Source organism: Chamaea fasciata, unplaced genomic scaffold (assembly GCF_029207755.1).
Source record: "Chamaea fasciata isolate MVZ Bird 193981 ecotype frontalis unplaced genomic scaffold, bChaFas1.0.hap1 SCAF_7, whole genome shotgun sequence".
Classification (NCBI taxonomy): Eukaryota; Metazoa; Chordata; class Aves; order Passeriformes; family Sylviidae; genus Chamaea; species Chamaea fasciata.
Window position 1 is genome coordinate 2,155,433 of NW_027094092.1, and position 18,803 is coordinate 2,174,235.

Genomic DNA, 18,803 nt, shown 5'->3' on the forward strand with positions numbered 1-18,803 from the left:
AGTCCAGTTCTAGAGCTATTTTGGAAAGTCTCACCTCTGTGGCATCACTTCCACCAGAAATGTTTGTGCACTAAGCCATTTTAATCAAAGCGCTCTAATTTTGATACCTCCCTTAAATAATGCCTTTTTTTTTTTATCCCCCTGGAAGATTTTTCTCTGTAGGTATCAACAGGGTCAACTCAGTCATAGAGTTTTAGGGATAAAATGTTCTGTAGATTTCATACTCCTTATAATAAGCAGAGCTCTGTGAGGCAGAGCCCGTCAGCCGTGCCCGTGTCAGATCAGCCCAGCAGACATTTCTCAGCCTCTTTGGCACTGCAGGCACCACAGATGTCACCTCTGATTAGCTGTCCTGGGAGCCAAGGGGGTTAGCACGGGCATGGTGCTCATCTAACCTGCTTTTGGCAGCCTCTGCAGCATCCTTCCTCTGCTGTGGGCAGCAGGGTCTGTGTTTGCTGAGGTCCTGAGCAGCTGCTTTAATCCTGCTCCACTGCCCAGGACAGACGTGCCCTCTCTGCTGGGAAATCAGCTGGATGTGGGAGGACGTGGAGCAAGATTCACCCACCAAAATGCACTATTGCTCTTTTAAAGCACTAATGGAACAGTGTGTGCTGAGTACAGGGCTGGCTTTTGCCCAGTGAATGAGTAAGAACAAAATCAAATAGTGGAGAGCGGGTCAATAAGAGTGCAATCTATCTGTCTTAAATCTGAATAAAGCACGGCTCACGTCGAAGAAATAGCACCTGTGCATGCAGTGAAGTTGTAGGTCATAATGAGTTTGTGCAGTTTTAATCCTGCTATCTCCTAATCCATTAATTCTTGGCTGTACTTTTCCTATCCTTGTAAATTGCTCTTACAAGTAATATATAAACATATTTCAGAAATCTTCGCTCAATGGTACTGTATTGTTCATAATGTTTTAGCTTTTTAAAAAATTTTGAGGGGTTAATTTGCATGTATTTTCTTATACTCAGGTGCATAAATGTTTTTATAGTATTTGAAATAACAGATCAAAGAAAACTTCCAATGTAGTTTTTGCATACAGCTAAGTTTGGCTTGGGTTACTTATTAATTTATCCAACATCTACAGTGCTTTTCAGGATCATATGCCCCAAAGAAACTTGCCAGACACCTTTTAGACATCAGATTAGAAAGAAGACCTAATCTTGTGACTACAAGCCGACTGTGTTTCACCAAGCTAACCTAATGTTAAGTATAGTGTAGAATAAAGGAGTTTACAAATCTGCCAGGAGTTTAAAGATGAAACAAACCAGAGAAGGGGAAACAGGTCAGGTCATATGGCACAAGGAGCAGGAAATAAGGCTTGGCGCCAAGGTGGATATGACAGAATGCCTGACTGGAGAGAGAAAACAGGTCGTGCACTGTAACGTGGGGGAGTCAACAATGATGAGAGTGGAGAAGAAAGTGGAGGAAAGAAGATCCTGATCTAACAGCATGGGGAAGCAGCACGAGAACTCAGGCTCCCTGCCAACTCCTGTGGCTGTTCAATTACGTTGGAGCATCCCACACTTCTGATAATTGTCACTTTCCAAGTGTTCTGATGCCTTACTAATCTCAGGAGCTCCAGGTAAGCCAGGCCAGTGACTCGCCTTGCTATGAGATCTCCTTTCCATGCTGCAAGAACCAGGTGGTGACTGGATCAAAAATGCTCCCTCCACTGGTTGTTCTGGCTTGGTGAATATTCCTTTCTTCAGCTGGCCGAGCTGGTGGGTGGTTGTGCTAATTACTTCGCATACCACACAAGTCTAAAGAGGCCTTTTGTTTTATTTTGGGCAATAATGAAACATTCCCTTTGATTAATGCAGATTACTAGTTAATTAATGCTCATCCATTGTTGTATTTTAATAAAAGTGTGTGGATACATCAAGATTTCTGCTTCTTGGAAAAAAACAACCACTGCCTTTCTTTACTATTCCCTGATAAATTAATAATGAGCATTTTGCTACCTCTTTGATGTTGCTGGGATCACAGTCTATGTGTGGCTTTCACTGGGACCACTATATTTCAGGTCAGTTCACACTGTTTTGTCTGATTCTGATATCATACAAATGTTTTCCCTTTCAGTTCTCTCGGAAGTTATTTTCCTAGGCCATCATCTTTTTTTCCTGCTTGCATTAGGATGGAAATGCTTCATTTTAAGAAATCTACACCTTTCTGCAAGTCTGGCTCATTATAACGTTACAATGCATTATTAATTCAGTGCTTAGCAGATTAAGATAAATCACACACTGGGTATGATGAGAAAGCTCCAGGATTTGAGGATGTAAGGTGAGGCTGGCACCTCCTTAGGAGGAGTTATGAGGCTAGAGGGGGTTTGACTGCTAGAGATCTTCAAGGAGCCTGCCTGGGGCCAGACACGTGAGGCTTTCATTAATGACCTCTCTGAAATAATGAAGAGCTTGCTAATGAAACCCCCTGTTGGAATACAGCTGGGAAACATTGTTACTGTGCAAGAGAACTGCAGTATGATAAAGAGGAGCTGAATAACCTTGAGGACAGCAAGAGATGGAACAGAGGAAATTCAGCAGCTGAGAGAACAGGTTCGTGCACCGAGAGGATTTCCATGAGAGCTTTCTCCTGTGAGACTGTAGCTGCCACCTAACCCAGTCACAGCCAGAATCCACTGAAGCTTCAGCCATTGTTCATGTGAAAAACTGCTTGTAAGTTAAACACCAGGGCACTTTTACCAAATCAAAGCTGATGAAGGTTTTACAGGTTATATAATTTCCTGTCTTTCCCACCGGCACAGCCTTCCAGAAGCACAAGGGAGGTGGGCAGTACCAAACAGACGCTGAGGAGCACAGGCTTGTTTCACTCTTAATTCACTTGTCCATCCGATCTGAAGGCAGAACCTGAGTCACTCAGGAGAGTGCATTAGCAAGTGGGGTCAAGGACATTCAGTTTTCTGCGTTCTCCAGTTGCAACATTTACTATCTCGCTCATCTCCTGCAAGCTACTTCTACCATTTACACTGCACTGCGGTGAAACTTGACCAAATTTAAGGTTCCCGCCAGGTCAGTTGACAAATGTTGATATTAGAACCAGAGAAGGGATGGCAATGTCTTGCAGGCAGAGTGGCACTGCCCCCTGGGCCAGCACTGGCCTCAAGGACAGGATGGAGCTGCCCCAAAGATCCCTATTCACCATTAATGTGTTGAAAGTGCTGTGCTGTTTGTGCTCCTGTTGAATTTGGACCACAGCCTTTGCCCACTAACTTTAATTTAGAAGGAAAGACTGATGAAAATGCCTTTGAGGTGTCTGTGTAACAGCATCAGCAGTAACTCATAATCACTGCCAACAATAAATACTCTATTGATCCACAAGGATGGGACCCTGGGAACAAAATGCTTCCCAAAAACTGAGCACTCACTCTTCTGATGCTCTCTCTTAAATGTCTTCCAGCAGTGGACCTGCAGTGGCATCTCTCATTATTTGTCACAGTTGAAAGGCTGCTTCTGCTTCTCATTAAATGTTTCGCGCTGCACAATAGGTCTCAGGTTTACTGCTGCTTGAATTTCCCTCGTGGATTTTTTTCCTTTTCAAAGACTTTCAAAGTAGTCCTTCTTTACTGATCTCTTACAATCACTAAAACATGGGAAGAGCACACACACTGTGACAGAAAACAATAAAGTTCAGGCAATTCCCAGCTGAGGGTGATATGGCACCGTATATCCATCACATAGATTTAGGCATTGGAGAGAAAATCAAGCAGCTTGTTGAAGTTGTGGCACTGTGCCTGAGTGTTGGAAGGAAGCACAACACTTCCCTTCATTAAATGAGGATTTAATGTTCAGGGTGCTCAAATGTTTCTCATTTTTTCTAAAGCAAACCTTCATTAGCATGTTTGTTTAAGCAGTACAAACTGTCCTGTCCTGGTGGCCACAAGGCTTTGGCTGCAGCTGCCAGTCCCTCTAATGGGCACTTGGACATCATCTGCATGTGTCTACTTTGTTTTGAACTGAGAAAATATGATTTTTAAAGGGTCACATGGCTGACTGGTGAAAAGAGGAAACAGGTTCATAAAACCAATGGTAATAGGTGCAACACTGTGTCACTGTTTTAGTCCTTTAATTTTTTTAGTTTTTCTAATTTTTTTTTTTTTCCACCGAGCTTTATTTCTGCTTGCAGGACATTTTTATTCAAGGGTGGTAAGGTTCCAGAAATCAGTGTTTGTCATGTAAATTGTGACCTGACTTTAATGTTAGCCTTGATCACTCTCCGCTGAAACAGCTGTGCCTTAAGAAACACTGACTATGATAAATCCACCTCTACAGTGAAACATTAAAAAAAAAAAAAAAAGGGAAAATACACATACAAGTAATTATTTAGAGAGTCTGGTGTGGGACTAGAACAGCAGGAAACTCAGCGAGGAAAACCTGAAAACTCTCCTGTGCCAGCTCCTGGAAGTCAGAAGCAGTGTTAGCATGTTGCCGTCCATACAGGCAGGCTCTGTGATCTCTACAGAACTAATTGTGGGGTGCTCACAGCTCTGGCCTCAGCAGCTGCCCATGAGGAAAAAAAAAAAAAATCACCTTATTGTACAATTTTATGTTTGCTTTGCCTTCCCTTGCAGCTCGTTAAATTGCAAGCTGTGCCTGCCTGGAGCCACGCAGCCAAGTGCCAACACCTGTGTCACGGAGCAGCTGGGCCAGGCTGAGCCCACCTGGCCAGAACCTTCTGGAAGAAGGGCTGTGCACAGCTGCCTCTCGGTTTTGCTCCAAAAGGAAGCGTGGCCTTGGCAAAGCTGCCTGCTGGAGGTGTTGCTGCGAGGGGTGTTTTTGGACGAACAACGAGGGAGGCGCACGGATTTCCCAGGAGAGCCAGCAGCTGCTCCCCCCGGGGAAGCTGCTGCAGGTAAGGAGGAAAAACGATGCGGGTGCTGAGATCAGTCCTTGGAGTTTTGCTTTGGAGTGTTTTCAGAGGTTGGTTGGGTTTTGTTTGTTTGTTTTGGTTTTTTTTTTTTAGTGTTTTGCTTTCAAACGTCGCTCCTGCGTTCGCGTGGGAAGGGCGGCGGGGCGAGGCTCTGCGCTCCCGGCAAACCTGCCACGCTCCTGCCTCCGCCTCCTGCCTTTCATCCCCCTCGTTTTTCATCCCCTGGAGCCGTGAGCAGGCTGCTTTGGGAGGGATTGACGACGCAAGTGCTTCGTTTCCTCCGAGCCACGAAAAGCCCTGGGTCGCGGCTTCAAAGCGAAGCTTTCCTCCGTTGTTTGTCCTCCCACAAGGACGTGGGAATAGAAGGTGCCCAAGGTGGCTTTTGGAGTATCCTGGGTTTTTTTTCTGGTGGTAGCACAGGAGAAAAAGCATTTTCTAGAGGACAAAAGAATATCTATCTTGTTTACTTTTAATTCTTGAGCGGGCTTAGGAGAGAAGAAATGTGTGGAAGGGGAGGTTCTCGTCCTCACTCCCAAAACTGGTTTGTTTCTCCCAGGAAAGCGAAGAAACTGGCGGTTTCAGCATAAGTAGGAAGCCCGCAGGGAATTTGGCTTCATCGTTCGGTCTGCCAAGGACACTAAACCCAAGGTTTTTAGTCCTTTTCATTAATGTAGCTATGACCTAAAGGGCAAAAGAATGTGCCTTGATCTCTGTGAGGGAATGAGCTCCCCGAGGTAGGGACCCACAGCAGAGTGGCAACAAGGTTATGAAGTTGCTGTGTCTGAAGTACAACCAGCTTCAGGGCTGGATGATAGGGCTGGGAAGGAGGGTGTGAGGAGTTCTTTCAAGCCTGGCAGGAGTAACTGGTCTATAGTGAGAATTAACTTTAAAAAAAAAAAAAAAAAAAGTTCTCAGTTATGACTGCCAAAAGAACACCTAGAACTGCCCTCTGATGTGAGGAGAATGTAGAAAACTGCAGCTGGCTAATAATGTCCAGTCAATTTTTGAAAGTAATCTGAGTTCCTGTGTCTGAACCAAGTTTCCTGGATCTCTAGAGAATCTTATTTCAACTCTAAAGCCTTATTTTAAGAATTAACTCAACATTTCAAAACAAGCTGTTGGAATTTCAGTGGTGCTGCAATTTGCCATCTGCTATTTTTCTAATTCTAGCTTATGCTCGGATAAATTTGGCTCATCTTCACACAAGTATGTTCTAGGACTTGCATGTTCTGGCACTGCATGATCCTCTAGGGTTTATTCACGGATTGCGTGGGTACCTGGGGATGGGGTCTCGCAACTGAAAAGGTTTCTGTTGTCTGTTCTTAGCCTTCCCCTTTTGTCAAATTTGAGAAATGGTTCTGAGCAGCACAGGTTTATTATTCTGAAAGGTGAGTGAGAGGAGGATCAGTAATTGTAGTCTCTGCTTGATTTGGTGTGGTTTTTGGTGATTTGACTTCCAGAAAGAGTGCTCTGCTATCATTAATACTGCTCTAAATAAAAGATATGCTCGGGGTTTGCTTTCTCTCTCTTTTTTTTTTTTTTTCAGATGTTGTGAAAGCAGGAGCTCCATAACTGATGGGCAGATTTCCAAAATGTGTTAGGGCTTAACAAGGTTAACATTCCAGAAGAGTAACAATATAGAGCATGTCTTGATTCTGGTTAACGTAGCAGTTGTCAAGGGCTGGGCCTTCTCTACATTCCAGGCTCCCGTAATAATTTCCTGTATTTCTGGGACATTTGCACACACCAGTTTTAAGTTTGTTTTCCAGTTACTGTATCCCCTGATATACAGGCTTAGGTTCTAATAGTTTCACACAGAGAAAAGGGGTGTTTTTGGATCAGAATTCTTCCCTGGTGTGTTTTAGCCACTCCTTTGGCATCGAGTTCCCGGTGACTCCTGTCACTGTCTTTTGGATCCCCTACTCCTAGTGTAACTTAATTCTATCATAGTGTCACCTGCACTTTACCAGAGAGAGCTTCATGAAATGCTGCATGAAGGACATGCTTTTATCCGTTTATGGGCAGAACACCTAATCCTGTTTCCAGTCACATAGCTAATGTACTTTGGGCTGCCTGGGAATGAATCCCAGCCATCAGAGAGCCAGGGAAGGAGCTCTAGTTCTACTGTTGTACTATTAAACACTAGGTGCATTATATGGGAACGCTATTAATAGTTAAAAGGCAATTTAAGAGTCAACTTTGTTGTACGACAAAGCAAAACAAACATATTTTCTTCCTCCCCGTTCACAAAACCAAAGCTGGCTATCTGGAGGCTTCTGAAACAAGATGGTATTAGCAAATTTCTTGAAGAAAAATTAAATGTGGGGTAACTAATAGAATTTATTGAAACTTGGGAAATTATATTGCCTGTTTCCAAGCACAGTAACCCGTAATATTCCATAAGAGAGCACTAAAATCACTTGAGTGTTACAGGCTTGTGTGATAGATGAACATGGTGAGTGCACTTCTTGTCTTGCTGCAAAGCCATAACTGACTGTGCCTGCAAGCCCAGACCCTTTCTCACCCAAAAAAGTCAACCATTAGCTTTGTTTTTTAGGCAGAACCTGAGATCACCTGTGATTTGTACCCACCCACGGATGGGGTGAGCTTGTTTTCCTCATGGTAGTACAAGAGGAAGCATCCAGGTTCCAGAGCAGTCCTGTCTGCACAGCTCCACAGAAGCTGAGCTTTTCACTGCTGTGGCTTTTGTTGCTGCTCAGCACAGCACAGCCTCACCCTCTCCCGTGTCTGCCCTAGACCTTGTCCTCTGAACAAGAGCTAATCTGGCTAAAATGGAAGAGAGTTGACTGAGGTGATCAGTCAGAGATGTCTTCTCACTGCCCTCTAGTAGGGCCAGAGGCATCAAGTGGTGGGAGGTTGGGAGAAAGAAATGGAACTAAGGAGGAAAGCCACTCTGCACGTCCACCTTCTAGGTTGCTTTAACAATTCCCTGTATTTCTGGGAGATGCAGTCAGGGCTGCAGGATGCCAGAGCACTGCCTTTGACTTGGGAACTCAGCCAGCCCTAAATCTCTGTAGGCTGGAAGAATGTTTTTGAGAAAGAAAACCTTTGTGGTGTGCTCCATACATGCTCTCTCCGGGTTATTTGCTGCTGGCTGCTGCAGGGGACAGGTCCTAAGTCAAACGAAGACTTGCTCAGACCCAGCGTGTTAAACACTTGGTGAGCTCAGGGAAGGAGCTCCACTGCCCTGCTCAGTCTCCTGCAGCAGGCTGGCTGTGTGCAGGGGTAATGCAAGGGGCTCCTTTTGTACCCTGCTGCAGTTAACACCTGCTGGGCTTTAATCTGAAGTGCTGAGCGTGCTTTATCCTAGGATAGGTAACCTCTGGACTTCAGGCATCCCAAATAAAGCAGGAGGCTGTAGGTGCTACAAAGGAAGCAAACCTTGGCTACAAGAAGGAAATGGATTCAGTATGTGCCTTTTTCCCCCCCTAGTACTACATTTCTCTTTTTTTTTTTTTTTTTTTTTTTTTTGAGGTTCAGAGGTAATACAGTGCCTGTGCTTTAAATATGGATGTGCATGCAGGCATGGATGTGACCTCTATAAAATCACAGAAAACATAATTTTGATGGAGTGGTGCAAAACCTAAAAGAAATTAAGAGAGCAGTGAGGATAGCAGCCTGCCAAATGCTGCTCAACTGTGCTCTTTGTCAGGGTGATTTCTTTAGATGTTGACCTGTCAGCAGCTATTTTGAAAGAAGCCAGGAATTTGGTTAGAAATGCAAGGAGACCTAATGCTTGCAGTCAGCAGAAGGTTTTCGGTGCCAGGCTACTGAGGAGCAAAGATTTCAGTGCTATTTATATTCCTTTTCAGCTATGAATTTTCAAGTACTTTGCATCACTTAAGTCTGAATATTGACAGATGTTGAATGCTTCCAACTAGCAGTGAAGTCACAAGGATGTGAGGTCAAATCTCACATAATAAGCTGAGCTCGTAAGGTCAGCCCTGTCCCAATTATTTGAGGAAATTTTAGTTAGTTTAGTCCTCATCTTCTCCCGTGTTTATTGAAAAGACTCCTGCCTAAGCAGAGAAAACCTCTACAGGTGTTAGGCAAGGGAGAATGGTTATTAAAGAGTAGTTATTGTAGTGTTGTCTTGGACACCAGCATGGTCTGGATCAGCATAGTTGTGTTGTGATTAATAGCCTTATCAAAACTCGGAAAATTACAGAACTCGCACAAAGGAATGCAATATCCGCTACCAGCACAGAACTTAATAACGAGGCAAAGCATGAAACCGTTTGATGTCATTAATAAAATCTATCATGGGACACAGGGAAGTATTTGCAATTGCATCAGTCCTTGAGAAGAAGGCAGACAAGACAGCTGTGGTGATGGAAAAGATAATACATTAAAGAAAAATTAACATATCTTTGGGGATCTTTTTAGCAGGAGGTGAAGGGAAGCTTTTCTTCATTAAGGGAAACCGCGGTTATCTGAAAGCATGGAGAACTTCATGGATAGAAATCTTCATTGTTAGAGCAAACATTCTTGAAGTGGACTCCCTTGCAGGTGCCTGGGTGTTTTATGTAACCGGTGCTGTTTCTTCAAGTGGAAATTTCAGCTGCAGTTGTGTTTTACCTTTGTGTCAGCTAATGAGTCCTTCTGGAGAATGCACCCACTTTCTGTTGTGTATTTCAGCTAATGATGAATGATTTCATGATAATGATTTCAGCAATGAAAATCCAGTGAGTGTTAAGGTTATTAGTTTTAACTAAGTCGTATTGTAAAACTCCTTAAATCTTCAGAACCTGGAGTCCTTGTATTCTTTGCTTGCTTAAATACTTGCCTGGCTTTGCCTTTCCTTGAGCACTGAAATCTGCAAGCCTTGTGGCCTGTTCATTCCAGGCTGGCTTCATCCCCTTGAAAGATGGGGATGTTTTTATCATTGTACACCCCTGTGAAATAGAAGACAATAGGCTGCAAGTCACCAGATTAGGTCACGAGGCACAAGATGCAAACACTGCACCTAGGAATTGCCTAAGAGCCTCTCTGGAAGGTGGCCAGTTTTGTATCCCGCTCCTTTACAATTCAGGGGAGCAGCTGAGGGAGCTGGGCGTGTTTAGTCTGGAGAAAATGAGGCTCGGGGGAGACCTTATCACCCTCTACAGGAGGATGGAGCCGGCTGGATCTGTCTCTTCTCCCGGGTAGCATGTGACAGGATGAGGGGAAGTAGCCTCAAGTTGTGCCAGGGAAAATTTCTTCAACACAAGAGTTGTCAGGCATTGCAACAGGCTGCCCAGGAAATCACCATCCCTGGAAGTTCTCGCAAAACACGTCGATGTGTACCTGGTGAACGTGGGCGTGCTGGATTAGCAGATGGACGTGATCTACTCTGAGGTCTTTTCCAACCTTAACTGTTCTATGATGCTACGCAGTCACTTGCCAAATAAATGGTGCCCAGACTTGAGGAGAAGGAATCCCATGTTGCCACTGGCATTTGGTCACTCGCAATCTGGCACAAAACAGAGAGGCGGGGTTGAGAGAAGCAGGAAGGTCTGCAATATGCAAGATATCTACAGATTTTTAATCCCCCAACACAGGTAAAAAATACTGAGCGTGAACAAACTTCTCTGATTCCCTGTGAGAGGTTCCTGCTCTTGCCCAAGTTCCTAGTGGACTGCTCCCCGTCGGTGTTAGTTCTGCTGACGGTGATGGTCACCAGGCATTGAAGGAAATCTCAGTCTCATAGTTCTGGGTGTTGATGTGATCATCTTCTCCGTGCTCAGAGGAGGAGCAAAGGCCAGATTCCAGGTTTTTCTTCGGTCAGCAAACTGGAGATATTCTGTCCTTCTTAACACTCTAAACTGGCACTTAAACACCTAGTTCTTATTAATGAAGAGATATTTTCATTGCTGTGGCTGAATGACTTAAAATAATTGAGAGCTCACTAGGCACGTGGCCAAAGCTCTGAGCTAGAAAAATCAAATAATTTATGGATTTTTCTCCTTATTCAGCCTGCTTGAACCACCTTCTGATGCAAGGCCTGGAGGTCACAGGTGGTCATAAAACTGAATGCGAGATTATTTTAAATGAATCTCATTGAGTTGGCTTAGATTCATATAAGACTGAGGTATATTCATTTACCTCAGCTAAGCTCATCTTTTTACAGGGCTTTCTCAGCTCACCTTTCCTTTTTCTGCTCTCAAATTTTCGCCATGTCTGTCTGTACCATCCAGTTGCAGAGGACTTGCAAAAGGACCACTCAATGAGTTGTATTTTGAACAAGAAGCCTCCGAACTTGGTAGCAGTCAAAGGTGCTCTCTCAGGGTATTGGCTACATCTGTTGCTTCCTTTCTGAAACGTTTCTTCAGCTGCAACCTGTTCACTTCCAAGATGCTTGCCAGAAAAAAAACCAAACCCAAAAACCTGCCAGGTGCTTCTAAGATCCTGAAGAATGCACATGAACTGCCTGTGACAGGATTTCACTGCATGCCTGAAGGAGGAACATCTGTCTGATGGTGGCTGTGTTCCTCCAGGCAGCGCAGTCTTGCACCTGCATTGCTCTGGCTTCAGAAGGTCTCTGCAGCCAGGAGCTGGTTCTGCCTTGGGTGGTGAGTGATGCCAAGGTTGCTCCAACTCTTACACTGTGACCATTAGCACAAGGAGGAGCAGAGGGTGGGAGCTGTGTGCTGACCTGAAAAGGAAATGCGTGGATGTTCTCGCTTGATTCACTTGCTTTGCCATAAGTGTGGCTTTAGTGCTTTTTTTAGCGTGGCACCGTTCTTGGGTGCTGTTAAACACAGCACATATGCCTGTCAGCAGAATTCTAGTTCGTTCCCTTTCAATCCTCCTGATTATTTTTCAGGAGGTTATTTAAAAAAAAAAAAATCTGAAAGGAAAACACACCTGCTAGGTGAAGACAGATTATTCAAGTGTCAGGAGAAAACCTCCTCCATATGCACTGTAATAAAAGCAAAGACTCTTAAAATAGACTTCAGTGGCTTGCATAATAATTGAAACCCTATTTACTGTGGAGACAGCATCAATGTAACTAAGGAAACTTTCCTGTCTGATGGTGGAGGATGAGGAAATGGTATATCAAAGTGCTTCAATCACTGCTTTAAAACTATAATCTGTGTCAGTCAGATTGAGAACACATTATGTGTTCTTTCGCACCATCTGCCCAACAATCAGTTGAACTTAGTCTGAAAGTGATGGAAAAGCAGCCCTCAGTAACTTGAGAATATGACATTTATCACATTTAATACCGACTGAAGAAAATGTCTGTTAATAAAAAGGTGTGCTAAAATAATAATGGAGAATTTCTTTGGGTTTCTGTCTTCATTTTTGTATAAAGTGGCGATGAAATGCTACTATCTTGCTTGTCAATGTGTAATTGTCTTTTAATGGTTGACTGTTGAGTAGTAATTTTTTTTTCCGTTTACTGGTTTTAGAGGCAAAATCTTTTGATAAGACTTAGCCGCCCTGGAGGAGGTGAAACTCTTCTTCTGTCTTTAATGGTAGACGTATGTTAGGTGCATCCTATACCTTGGTTAATCTCTCCTATCCCATCACCTCCACCCTATCCTATGCCCAGGTGGCTTTTGTTTATATTCACCACAGTGAATTAATTGTGTGCTGCCTGATGATGAGCGAAAGTGCCTGCGTAGACCTCGGTCATTGTCATATCATAATGCCAAACCCCGAATAATTCGGAGTGTGAGGAAAGGGTGAGGGAGCAGCCTGTGGTGATTTTGCATTTGTTAGCCATGGCTGTCTTGCCAAGAGTTCAGCTTGCCTGAAACCTTCCTTGTGAAGCAGTGGCACAGCTCAGAGGTGGTTCTTGTGGATGGAAGCCTTGGGGAAAGCAGGGCTGTGTCCTGTCTCTTGCCTTTCTAAACACTGGTGTGGTGACGTCCTCTGTATGACAAAAGGCAGGTGTATACATTGCTCTGGACTCTGAATGCCAGTCAGGAATTAAGAAAGGCATTGACATTGGATATGTGTTGGTGCCATCCTGTGCTTAACTGAGTGACTGAGTGGTTGGTTGGTTGGGGTTTTTTTGGTTTTTTTTTTTTCGTTTTATGTCAGAGGATAAATTCCAAATATTTTCTGTAAGCTGGTTTCTCTTTGGCAGGTTCAGAGATGAAACTGAATCTTGATGGCTAGTGTCAGATCCCCTCAGATACATAAAAAAATCACATTCTAGAGGGTAGGGAAGTTGTGCTCTTTTATCCCATTATTGTCTGCAAGGAAAGTGTCTCAAAGACTTTTTGTATTAACAATTACAGAAGAGATTTTTTTTTTTCTAAAATCTTATTAAGATGACGACACTAACCAGGCAAAATAGTGAAATTATTTTAATGAGACCGTGGACAAATGTTCCATGTGGTGATCAGTGCATTTATGAATCACTCACCAAGACTAGCAGAGTGCAAGTCACAGAAGCCTGTGCTTGAGCACACTAATGTTAACGGGAGCCACTGAAGTATTCCTCTGCACAATGGAGATTTTCTCTTAGAGAAAAGTCTCTTTGCAGTTTTTGCTTGAGTTACAGGTCATCTCCATACCACAGTGACTTCACAATATTGAAAAAAAGACAGTATCTATTTTTCTTGTCCTGTGAACCTGACATTCTTAACTGTCTCTTTTGGCCTGTGATGCCTGTCAAAAATGAGCTGTAAAGGGAAGGGGTGGGGGGGGAAGTCTTAAATACTGAGAGAAATCTAACCTCAGTAAAATCTAATCTGAGTGACATGTTCATCTTCCTATTTCTTTTAAATAAGGAGGGTAAAGGTTCTCTTGCAAGTGAAGAAAACTGAGTTAAGCTATGCTGGTTTATTAGCCGGGGTCAGTCCCTCCTGTGTGTCTGAAACTGGTTCAAGGAATGAAGAGCTGGATTTTCTGGATCCTTTGGCCCTGTTCTGCAGGGCACACGTATTCTCCAGAGCAGACAAAAGTAAAAATGACCGCATTGTTGCCTGAATGTGTAGACTACCAAATGCAATAAAAGATAGGAGAAGCTCCTTTTCATTTTGCAGCTTAGATGTTAAACTTCTAAAGTTCTGTAAGTTCTCCTTTTTGCACTTGAGGGGGAGTAATAGCCGTGGAAGGCGTACGTTCGTGTCACAAAAGAAAGATGGAAATCGTGACTCTTACCTTTTTATGTACGATCTATGACGTGAAAGGCTTGCTCTGAAAGGGCATTTCACTAAAATAGGTTCCTGGTGTTTCTGAGCAACCTGATGTTTAGCAATATTGCAGCTCTCTAGCTATCAGACAATTGTATTAATCTGCAATAAGAAAACTTTCAGTTCCACCTGTAGCTGGGAGAGAAAGGTGGCGGTGTTTCCAGCCAGTGCTCGTGGGTTTCTTGTTTACACGTGGCTTGTGGAAACTGCCCTCTGGGAAAGATAAGTCTTCACCTTTTTGCACCATCTCATAACCAGTGGAGGACAAACATGTCCTGAATTGTACTTTTCCAGCTTAGTGATTGCAGAACTCACGTCTTCATACTTGATCTGTCAGCTAACTATGTCTCAAATTTTTTTTTCTTTAACTGATGCAATTAAATTTACTGTCCATTAAGTTTCTTTATGAATGAGCTCTGCTTCCCTCGAAGAAAAAGGTGTAAATATACACCCCCTAATTCACTGTTTGGCCAAATATTTCATGTTCCAACCCAGCCAGCTTTGACCAGTTAATGAAATTGTTGGTCTCTGATGCTGATTCATTCAAAGAAAGCAGTCTAGTGAAATGCAAAGGCAAAGCCCAGCAGCAGTGATGCATGAACTAGCGGTGTTAAGCCTCCTCTAGCTTCCATCTGTGTTCTCTTTTAGCTCTGCTAGATATTTATTTAGCAGGAAGGAAAAAAAACAACCAGCTTTTGGCTATGGCATCTAGCAAGATTTCAGTCAGGGTTCTAGATTTCTGCTGCCAATGACAGAGGTTACCGTGTGACATTTATGCAAAACTCAGTGGTTCTCCCACCTTAGGAATTAAAATAGATAATTGTAGTAGCAGAGTTTGAGAGGTTTTCCCTGGTTTTATGATTTTTTTTTTTTTACTTGGCATAGTATTTTATTACAGTTAGGTTTAATTTGATTTAGCTGCCTAATGAACTCGTTAACACTTGTAAAAACATTGCAGGAATTCTTAACGGTGATGGCGGGGAAAGTAGAAAATGGGAATGAGAGGGAGGAGAACTTTAAGGGGAAATCCTCCCCTTTCTGAAGGACAACTAAAACCAGAATCTCTAAGCACAATTTTATTCTTTTTTTGCCAATTCTAAAACTTTAGATTTTTGGTGTTGGAACTCTTTTTTTTTATAAAAAAGTTGCCTAACATTTATTAATACTCCTGTAGCATACATTAAATCTGGGGTATCATTCCTATAATGAGGAAGTGGAATACAAAGATTTATTTGTGTAGGAAATAGTCAAGTTTGTGGTCTGTCATACACGAGGCTATAAAGCCTTCTGTGAAAGGTGATAGAAACCTCCACTGTTAACGTGACGACTAAAGAAAAGTATAAAATAAATTGTGACACAAGCTCCCTCTCCCATCCCCAAAGATGATCCCCTTTGGGTGACATGGTTTCTGTGCAGGTGGTGGCTGAGGCTGGACCGTGAACTCACCGCTGCTCTTTGTGAGTGTGTCGCAATGCTTGGTGCTGCAATTGGTGGGAATTACTCCCTGTGATCTCTGCTATCCAGGATGGTATCCAGTTCCAGCTGCTGCTCTTCCCACCCCTCCGGGAAAGCTCGCAGAGGGGAAACGTAACCCCTGCCTAAAGTACATTCAGGTTAGCGCAGCTGTGTCGGCCTCAGGAGCTGTTGTTTAAGTCTTACCCTCTCTGCCTGGTATTCCACATTTTTTTGAAAACTACGTGCCTAGTGGCGTTGATAAGTTTTGTGTATTTTCCCACTGCACCGTCAAGCTTCAGTGTTTCCTAAATTCTAGTCTAAAACCCGGGGAAGCTTTGACCTTTGGTTTTTTTTTCAATTTCTTCCTGCCTTATGGAGGAATGCCTGCTGTCTTAGGTGATCCCACGTGTGGATTGCAGTGGCTGTATTGCTGTGAAGGAATCCATAATTCAGCTCCTTGTCCGATGAGCAAAGCAAGGAAGTACAAGATGTGTTCAAATTGGTAATGTTCTCCAACAGGGCAAGAACTTTTGATCTGATCTGATACGAAAGATTCTCTCTTTTTAGCTCATGAAGATGGATATGAATTATGTGATGTCTTATGTCTTGATTTAGGGTATTTATTAAATCTCGCTTAAAGGTTGAAAGTAAATGTTTCAGTTCTTTTCTAAAAGCTTAGGCTTTGAGCTACAGGAAAGTGTGGGAGTTTTCCCCTTTCTGACCATGTTGCTTCATTTTGTTTTGGAAAGCGTGACAGATTTACTACGGTTTCAAAAAGTCTTGTTAGTATCCTACAGGACTCTTGGATTATTTTTTTCTAAATTAGTCCACAGATTCTTTCTTTTTTTTTTTTTTTCCTGGAAGCAAGTATGATTTTTGACTGGTTTCTTTTCATTCCACTCTAAGAATGTCAAGAATTTAGAATTAACACAGCGTTAGAAGTAGCACATCATTAGAATGAACTCTAAGTCACAACGGTACTCAAATAATATACTGATTTTTTTTTCTTTAAATAAAAATGCTTCCCCCCCCCCCCCAAAAAAAAAAAAAAAAGCCTTTCAGTGCAACAGCTTGGAGGGGAGGGGAAACATATTTAGTTTTTAGGCAAAGGCTTAAAGTCAGATTAGAGACTAAATGCTTTTCATCTTTGTTGAAAGGAAAGAAATGAATATTTCTCAAAGAGTTATTAATTCTATTTGTGCTGATGTTGCCCAAAGGTAATGGTTTTTAAGGAAATAACGTAATTATTTTAGTCATATTTGTGTCTCTACATTTTTTGAAAAAAACATGATTTGTATAAATTCGTATCTTCTTTATGGTAGACATGAACTAGTTTGAAATATTTCTCTTCTCCCTATTGTGCAAATATTTTCTAGCCTTTGACCAACAATCGATGTTTTGCTCTCTGTGACAGCACTGGAGATAAAATTTGGATCCGAGAACCAGCAGAAGCTATTTGCTGCACGTACCCTCACTGCAGAAAGGAAAGAATCTTCTTTCTTGCTGCTGGATTGGCATGTGTTGCCTCATTTAAACAAAACAAAATAATGAAGCATTGCTGGATTGCAGAGATATTCTTGGGCTCTTTTACCAGACACAGTGAAGTGGAAAACGCACTTTAATGAAGGAAGCTGACAGCGCTTACTTTGAGTATTTGTCACAGCCATTAAGTTACTTTGGTTTAAGAAAATAACAAAAACAACAAACACATCCCCCCCCAAATCAAGGCAAGTTAATTCCTATAACTCTCAATAACAAAAAATAACAAAGAAAGAAAAAAAAAGAAATAAAAATGGGTCCAGGAGGACTGGCTCACTTTTTAAAACAATTTTCTTAGGGGCTTGGCATTTATTTTGCCCTTGAAGGTTTAAGAACATTGAACTTTTCTGTTCAGGCCTTGTAAAAAAGGACCTGAAAATGGAACTTTCAAGATGGTACATTATATCAGTTTGACTTTTCTGAAAAAAGGAAGAAATCTAAGTTGCTAGGACAGTAGGAGAATCATTGCCTATTTTATGAGTTCTTCTCTTTGGCACAAAGTGGCCATAAAACACGTTCCCAAACAGGCGTCCTCTTTCAAAACACCAAACTCACCTTTTTGCTGTGTGCTGGGCGTTTCTAATGCCATTTGATTATCAGAATGTGGCAGAGTGCACTTACAAGCATGAGAACTTCTGATAGAAATGCTAAATGATGAGCTTGTTCAGAGTTTGCGCAGCAAACAGGAGGTCCTGTTTAATGAAAATCTCGATGGCAGTAACTCCCAGATTATGCCTACCTGTTTTTCCTATTACCAAAAATTGCAGCTGGAATTAGTACTGCTTTTACCAGCTAGCAGTGCGTTCTGCAGCCTGGCATCACTGAGTTCTGCATATATTCACAGAAATATTATTTGACTGATGAGTCATCCTCAGAACACAGCACTGTAATGAAATAATGCTTGGCACGTGATAGATTTATCCAAGTTAAAACGGGTGGAAATTGCTTGAGCTGGGGGAAGAATTACATTGAAATGTGTTTGAGTTTGTTGTTTTTTTTTTTTTTTTCCCCCCAAGTCTTTTACAGCGAGAAGCAAAACAAATGAATTTCACCAGGAAATAAACATCAGATTAGGTGTTTCTCTTTAGTCCTATCAGTGGTCCTTCCTTCCCCTCAGAGCAAAAACCAAAGCATAGGGTTGTATTTTGTGCCACAGGTGGACCACGTAATACTAAATGTATCATTTTCATTGTACCTTGTTTCCTCCCTTTGCTTACAGGTTGAGTTGTTTTCCTGTCTCTTCCCAAAAACCTCCGCCTTCAGTCTACCCTTTGCTCTTTCAATTTCACTGCAAAAGGTTACAATGTTGTTTTCATGTGTTGCTTACCATACAAATCAGTATGTGAATCCGGGTTCTGCATCATTTTTTCCTGAGAGACTTCTCCTGAGATGTCCAGATGCAGGAGGAGGACCCACCAAAACCAGACATCAATTCTCAGGGCTAAAAACTTTGTTTCTGAAACATTTGTAGCAGAACCTTTCTAACGCCCTGGTGGAACAAACAGCAGCTTGTTGAGGCAGGCCCTGCAGGGGAAAGTGTGAGGTTGCTGTAAATAACATGAGCCTTGGGCAGAATTTCTGTTGCTAAAATAACTGTATTATTTACAGTCTACAGAGAAACAGTGTCTGCTGCCATTTCCACACTTTACAGTCTATAATGCACATTTTTATCAACAACTAGGTAGAAACACCATCCGAGTGGTGTTTAGTGGAAATCTGTGTTTAGCGCAGTGCTGTTCATAGAGGTCAGACTGCAGTTGCCCG

General features: G+C 42.5%; 1 protein-coding gene across 1 annotated transcript in view; it reads left to right on the forward strand.

Moving 5' to 3' along the window:
* Positions 1-4,829: 4,829 nt before the first annotated feature.
* GALNT18 (polypeptide N-acetylgalactosaminyltransferase 18) overlaps positions 4,830-18,803 on the forward strand; it is a 236,587-nt gene continuing 222,613 nt past the window's right edge. Inside the window, exon 1 of the mRNA XM_066187213.1 lies at positions 4,830-4,875. The gene's annotated coding sequence lies outside the window, so the exon portion shown is untranslated. The remainder of the gene's footprint in view (positions 4,876-18,803) is intronic.